The sequence below is a fragment of the Panthera pardus genome, unplaced genomic scaffold (genome assembly GCF_024362965.1).
Source record: "Panthera pardus isolate Hobbes unplaced genomic scaffold, ASM2436296v1 HiC_scaffold_6, whole genome shotgun sequence".
NCBI classification, from domain to species: Eukaryota; Metazoa; Chordata; class Mammalia; order Carnivora; family Felidae; genus Panthera; species Panthera pardus.
Genome location: NW_026526991.1, coordinates 127,931,900 through 127,939,632, shown reverse-complemented (window position 1 = coordinate 127,939,632; position 7,733 = coordinate 127,931,900).

Sequence of the window (7,733 nt, the reverse complement as noted above, 5' to 3'; positions counted from 1 at the left end):
TGCATACTGATGAGCCGATGTTTCACATGTGCTGGGAGACTCTCAAGAACGAAAGACCAGACACACAAGAGCAGTCAATACTTAGTGGGCAGTTACAACTGCCAAGAAGGATGCTATTTGCTCTTCCTACATTTTGTCGGGCGATCCTCTCAACAGGCTGTGAAGAAGGGACTACGAGTTTCCTCATCTTAAAGATGGGAAAGTGGGACTTACTGAGAACCAATAGCTTATCTGATGTCACAGAGCTGGTCACTTTCAGCCATTCTGTAATATGGGCTTGATTGAAACACATGATACCAAGGCTGAACGAGTGGGTTTTTGATGATTCCAAAACCAAAACCTTGTACCAAACAGACAGGAAGGATACAGAGATATCCACTCAAAACCATTGCACAGACTGGAAATATTCACAGGCTAACCTCGGGATTCCTAGCTTGAGATAGGGCTGGTCAAGAGAAGTTAGATATTGAGAAACACAGTCCCAAACCACTGAGGATAACACACAGTGAAAACGTAAAATCCAAATTAACTGGTATTGGATTTGCCTGTGTGGAACAGCAACAACAACAAAACAAAACACCCTCTTTTTTTTCTAGTATTTATTTATTTTTGAGAGAGAGAGAGAGAGAGGGAATGCACATAAGCAGGAGGGGGGCAGAGAGAGAGAATCCCAAGCAGGCTCTGCACTGTCAGTACAGAGCCTGAAACGGGGCTCAAACTTACCAACGGTGAGATCATGACCTGAGCCGAAACCGAGAGTCAGATGCTTAACCGATTGAGCCACTCAGGGGCCCCAGAACAAAAACTCTTGTTGTGACTTATACTATGTCATAAATTTATTTCTCCCTTACATAAACATAGGCACTTAAGTCTCACTGCTCTGCTCACTTACACATGTGTTTTCCATCGGGTCCAAGATGGATGCCAGAGTCTAGCCATTGTATTTGCATCCCAGCCATCAGGAAGAAGGAAAGGAAGAAAAAGGCACACTCCCTCCCTTGAAGGAGGGAAACTTCCTGGAAGTTTCACACATCACTTCCACTTATATCCCATCAGCCAGTACTCACTCACACGGATTCATTCTCAGAGGAGGAGGGGTAATATCATTTATTCCAAGAGGCCATGTGCTAAGCAAAGATGGGAGACGGGAGAAAGGAAGAAAGACTTTGGTAGCACGCTAAGCACCGTCTGTCACAGAATGACCAATCAGGGCCTTTAAGCGCGGGTCACTCCTCTCCTGTCTTTGACATCCCACCAACCCCACGTCAACAACTAGCAGCCGCTCCTCTGAGCGCCACACATCCGGTACTTTCCCCTCCTGTGGCTACAAGTACAATGTGTTGTCACCAGCTGTTCATTCACCCGCCCCCTCCGCTAGGCACACACACTTCCGGGCAGCTCTCCGATCATCTCTCCCTCTGGAGCCCCCCGTCCCAGCCCCTGACAGCCACAGACTGGTGTTCTTTGCACCTCCCAAGGCCATTGTCGGAAGCCTGTCAAAGAAAGAAGAGAAAGAAAAGAAAGAAAAGAAAGAAAAGGAAGAAAAGGAAGAAAAGGAAGAAAGAAAGAAAGAAAGAAAGAGAAAGAAAGAAAGAAAAAGAAAAGAAAAGAAAAGAAAGAAAAGAAAGAAAGAAAAGAAAGAAAGAAAGGAAAGAGAGAGAAAGAAAGGAAAGAAAGGAAGAAAGAAAGAAAGAAAGGAAAGAAAAGAAAGAAAAGAAAGGAAAGGAAAGGAAAGGAAAGAAAGGAAGGAAAGAAAGAAAGAAAGAAAGGAAAGAAAGAAAGAAAAGAAAGAAAGGAAAGGAAAGAAAGAAAGAAAGAAAGAAAGGAAAGAAAGGAAAGAAAGAAAAGAAAGAAAGGAAAGAAAGCCAAGCCTAAAGAAGGTTATCTTCTGTGCACTGAGAAAAATCATCTTTTCTAAGGAAACAGACCATCAAGACAGCCGGGGCAGATGAGATCACTGTCAGTGGAATGATATGTCACACTCACAGTGGACCACAGGAAGCACCAGGTGTGAAAACTCACTCTGACTTTGCTCTTTTTACAAACACAGTGCATCTGAACCCAGTGATTTTCTTGGCATTTACAAAAAAAGGCCATTTCTGCCTGGGGTTCGTACCAGTACAAAGCTTTTTAGCAGAGCTACAGACAAAATGACAAAGTCCCCACACTGGAGGCACTTTTGTAGAAACGTTCAATGCAGCCACACATGCCACTCCGGGAGCTCTGAACACATCTCAGCACGTCACATTGCTGGGCCATCCGTGGATTGGGGTCCCTGGGTGCGAAGGGACGGGAGCTGCCTCTCTGGACCTCAGCAAATGTGCTGGGGCGAGGCTGTGGCCCACGTCCACCAGCATTTGCCCAACATATACCATCTGTGAGCCCAGAGCCCCCATCTCCCATTCGAACGAGCACAGACACCCCAGCTCAAACACCCTCCTGACAAAAGCTGGTCGTCAGGGAGCATATATATATTTAGTAGCGTGTCCAAGGTCATAAAAAGACCAAAGACAAACATGTGTTTGAGGTCTAGAAGGACCTAAGAAGAGGGGCGCCTGGGTGGCTCAGTCAGTTGAGTGTCCAACCTCGGCTCAAGTCATGATCTCATTGTCTGTGAGTTCGAGCTCCGTGTCGGGCTCTGTGCTGACAGCTCAGAGCCTGGAGCCTGCTTTGGATTCCATGTCTCCCTCTCTCTCTGCCCCTCCCCTGCTCATACTATCTCAAAAATAAACATTAAAAAAAAAAAAAAGATGTCAAGAGAGTCAGTGCCTCCAACTCTGCCACAAATAAGCCTTAAACCCGTAAACTTGAGTGCTGTGGCCTTAGTGAGCAAACACAGGGGACATTTTCCTCTCCGGCTACTTGTACCATTCTGTCCTACTTGGCTTGTAATGTGCATCAAGGCCCAGATGACAGTCACTTATGAAACATTTCATTTCCATGGTGACCTAACTGCTGATACTGTCACAAACAATACACGTTATATAATGAAATACATTTAGATATATAAATATACTTCTATATACACACACAGGGGTAGAGATACATACGGTCTATGCGCTCATGCTCATGTAAAATATGCATACATATATTATTTTGTGTGCCTTCGATGCTGATCACTGCATGGTTTTTCTAGAAAGTGCAAGGCTGGGGGCACCTGGGTGGCTCAGTCGGTTAAGCGTCCGACTTTGGCTCAGGTCATGATCTTGCGGACCGTCTGTGGGTTCGAGCCCTGCGTTGGGCTCTGTGCTGACAGCTCAGAGCCTGGAGCCTGTTTCAGATTCTGTGTCTCCCTCTTTCTCTGACCCTCCCCTGTTCATGCTCTCTGTCTCAAAAATAAATAAATGTGGGGCACCTGGGTGGCTCAGTCGGTTCAGCGTCCGACTGTTGATTTCAGCTCAGGTTGTGATCTCACGGTTCACGATCTCGAGTCCTGCATCAGGCTCTGGGCTGACAGCTCAGAGCCTCCTTGGGATTCTGTCTCCCTCTCTCCACACCCGCCCCCACTCACTGTCTCTCAAAAATAAACACTAAAATAAAAAGATGATGATTCTATGGGCTCTGATGATATTCCAGATCAAAGTTGCCTGAAGCCTAGAACACCAGGGAACTTCCCAACTGTCTTCCTCTGAAGGTTCCGGGATACGAGCCAAATTAATAGTCCGATCTGAATGGTTATTTGGACTAGATCTCTGGAACCCAGTCTGAGTTCAGATTTTGCTGTCTGCTCTGACCCAAGTTTAGAGAAAGGACGGAATTGATGGTAAAAGCCTAGGTCTGTTTCACAATATAGATAGCCAGCCACTCCCCAGCTCCTACCACAGTCATGGTTACCGAACTATTTACATTCATCTGATCCGTGGCCCCGAGAAGCTTGAAGTGCCACTATCCATGTGAAATGCAATAAAAGTTCTCCAAGGTCAGCCATTTCCTGCATTCTCCAAGCAAGGGATGCCAGAGCTAAAGTTCTGCACACTTAAGTCCGGGTCCCCAACCATCAGGTTGCAAATCCCCGGCTCAGTCTCAGCACCCACTCTGACTGGCTGTGTCAGCACGTTCGATCCTCTCCTTCCGGAAGTCCTTTCTTTTCAGGCCCTTTTGAGTGCTGTCTGCCCAGGATTCCCCTCCTACCTGAGTGGTCCTTTGGAGGGATCCTCCTCTCCGAGCCTCTCCCCGTGACGCATTCCTGTTCAGTCCTATAGTCTGAATGAAACCATCTACAGACAGGGGCCCTCCAATTCCTACCCCACACCTCGCTTCTGGGCAACAGGCTCACAGCCCAGCTTTGCCCCTTGGATGTCTCCACCTGGACAGCCCAGGGGCCTCTCAGACTTCAGTCGTTCTACATGGCACAATGAGTATCTGAGCCTTACCCAGATGTCCCGTTGTAGGAAATGCCATACCCTCCACTCAAACCTACTTAAGCTCAACCTCAGGGTGGGGTGGGGGGGTTATTCCCGGGCCTCTCTTTACCCCAAACTGCACACTGAATTCAGCAACAAGCCCGGTCAACTCTGCCTCGAGAACATGTCCCAGCCTCATCCATTCCCCCCGGCATCGTGACTACCAGCCTAATGCAAGCCACCAACCCGTCTGCTCTGAACAACGGCCTCTTCCTCCCCACTGAGCCCCCTGTTCTGATTCCCACCTTCCTTAAGTGCATTCTCCCCTCAGTGAGACAGCAATGTTCTAACAGTGCAAACCAGCTCTCTCTTCTGCTTTCCCCCTTCGGTGGCCCCCAGGCGCTGCAAGAATAAAGCTAACATTCACGAGCGTGTTGAGGGCTCTGCGATCCGAGCCTGCCTCCTGTCCGATGTCCCCGCTTTCTGCCCTGCTCCAGCACAAACCCATATCCTCCCAGGCTCTCTAGATTTCCAGTGTCTTCTTTCTGAGCGCCTCTTCCACTGGTTCTTTGCCAATGGACCACGGCTCACCGTTTGGGGCACAGCATCACCTTATCAGAAAGGCCTGTCCCGGCCACCCCGGGTGACATGCTATGTCACTTTGCCCTGTTAATCCGTGCTCTTCACGGATTACCTGGCTTGTTTGTGACTTATTGGTGGCCTGCCTCCTGTACCCAGTGTCTACTCCATCAGAGGGAGTCCTGTTTCCCTCCTTTACTGCTCTATCCATGCCTAGCACGGTGCCTGGCTCACAGTAGGTGCTCGATAATTATTTGTTGAGTGAGTGATGTCAGGCACCTAAAACAAACAAACAAACAAACAAACAAAAACCCACCCAGGTCTTTTGTTCTTCCTCCTCACACTACATGGTGGGCATTTCTTTCAATAAATTCTCCTAGTATCTCATTAAATGGTGTTTTATTCACGCAGTGAAGATAAATGGGACAGTTTACTATTGAGGGTACATTATAACAGAGCCATTAACAGTTATTAATTATATACCACTTGGCCCCCCTTCATGGCCCCGGGAGGCCCCAGGAGAGCATCCGTCACACCCCAGATGGGCATCCCCACTTACAGCCAAAGTGGCAACGTGAAATGAGCTCTCCTACCAAGTCACAGGGACAAGCCCCACAAAACAGAAAACACCCCTAAAATGGGCTCTATCTCCCTGAACCGGCCTTGACCTGGGCAGACTGGAGCGTCTCCTTGTGGCTCCCCGGGGACGCGGCATGTGCTGCCCTCTTATGGTTTGGGGCTCCTACCTCACAAGGTTCCCAGCGGCCCTCTCCCCCCCTCACCTGTGCTTTCTGACGCGCTCATTTCTGCCCCGTCCCTGATGCAGGCTCTCCCTAGCCCTCACCTGGCTGTCCACCCTGCCTCTCGTACCTCATCCATGTGCATCCAGAATTACCTTCCTAAAGGACAAAGGACACCTCTTCCCTCACCTCGGTCAGTTTAATATGTGTCGAGCGAGGTGCAGTGGATGTCAAGGAGGAATCAGAGACGGCCCTGTCTTCAAGGACGACAGTGTGACGAGTGCTACTGGCTGCCCCAGTCTTTCTCAGGCAGCCCCTGCTCAATTATCCAGCCTGGTTTCTGGCCACACAACCCACCTGAGCCACTCCATTTGCTCTGCCCCTCACTCCCTGTGTCCCTAAAGCCTCCATCCAAACCCCATCTTGTGACTGTTACCAACCTTTTTTTTTTTTTTGCAAGTGTACTTATTTGAGTGAGACATGGCACAAGCAGGGGAGCATCAGAGAGGGAGAGAATCCCAAGCAGGTTCTGCGCCATCAGCACAGAGCCCAATGTGGGGCTCGAACCCACGAACCGCAAGCTCATGACCTGAGCCGAAACCAAGAGTCGGACGTTTAACCGACCCAGCCACCCAGGCGCCCCGGTGTACCAACCTTTCAATCTGGGCTAAGTCCCCTTCCTTCTCTGATGTCCGGTGGTTCCTCAACATAATGCTGCTGAAGGTGTTTTCTGGTTGCTTCCATTGTGCATTTTATTTAAATCGTGTGTTTTCTTACCTGTCTGCCCCACTCCGTGATGGGTCTGGAGGGCAAGTCTGTATTTGAATCCCCTGTCTCCCCGGGGGGCTTCCACAGGGTCTGGCAGGAGGAAAGCCTCAGTAAGAAGCGTACTCAGTAAATGAGCCACAGGACTACGGAGCGCAGGAGGACGGGATTCCTCCCCTTGGTTATTAGGTCGGCCCCGTAGCTCTGGCTGGAGCCCCTCAGTTACTTAAAGCATGTGCCCCATCTGGAGAGCTCCCCCGCTCCCTGCTTGGGTCGAAAACACCACTGCTCAAGCTCTCCAAATCACTACTCGGAAGCCTGCCTTCAGTGATGAAAGGCACCGGATCCCCATGCTGGGCTCATCAATTCTACAGCAGGTGAACCTTTCCAACGTGATGCTATTTAACTGCAAGAAAAACATGTGTGTTCCCTAGAAACCTGCTCCACCCATGTGTGCATCCTGGGAGACCCTCACTGTGGCAGGACTGGCATTAGGGGAGGGGGACTCCCCCATGAGCGCACCGAAGACAGCCTCGAGCTCCCCTCAAGCTTCTGATGGGGGTTTTTGGATACAACAACATTCTACGGTTCTCTTAACCCTGTAGTTTCCGAGGAAACAGGCCTGAGTCTGCACCTCAGCCCAGGCTGATGTGAGTTTCTTTACCCACAGTTCTACTTTGCTTTGAGCCCATCAAAACCCCGTGTTGCTTGAATTTTAGCTGAATCCTACCATTTCCCCAAGTCTTATTATAGCCTCCCCACTTCATTTGTGTGATGAGGTCCTCCTTGGACCCCCCCCCCCCCCCGGAGCAACCCCCCCCGGCCTCATCGTCAGCAAATCTCACTGTGAGCTACACATTTTTCCCTGGTGATCTTTAGCTTAATTATTTCCGACATTCCAGGGAAAGCAATCCCTGAAAGTACACAGGAATATCGCAGAAGGTGAAGCATTCCCTCGGTACAAGAGACAGGATGCAAGACTTATTATATACAATATTTTATTGTAATATACCGGGGGGGTTGGAGTCTGCGTGGAAGTCCAGTTCCCCGGCTTACTAGTAAGCAGGGTGTTGCTCAAGTTGTCAGGTGTCTGTTACCTTGATTCTGGGGTGTTGTGGGGATTCAATGAGATAATGCCACAGAAATGCCTCTTACGGTGCCTGTCCTATATTAACCACCCGATAATGTTAGCTATTCCTATTTGTAAACTAGACATGGATATGGACTGTGAAATGGAAAAAAAAAAATCATGAAAAAATAAAAATAGCAGCTCTGCTTAGGTCGTAGGATTTGGGTGGTTTTCTTT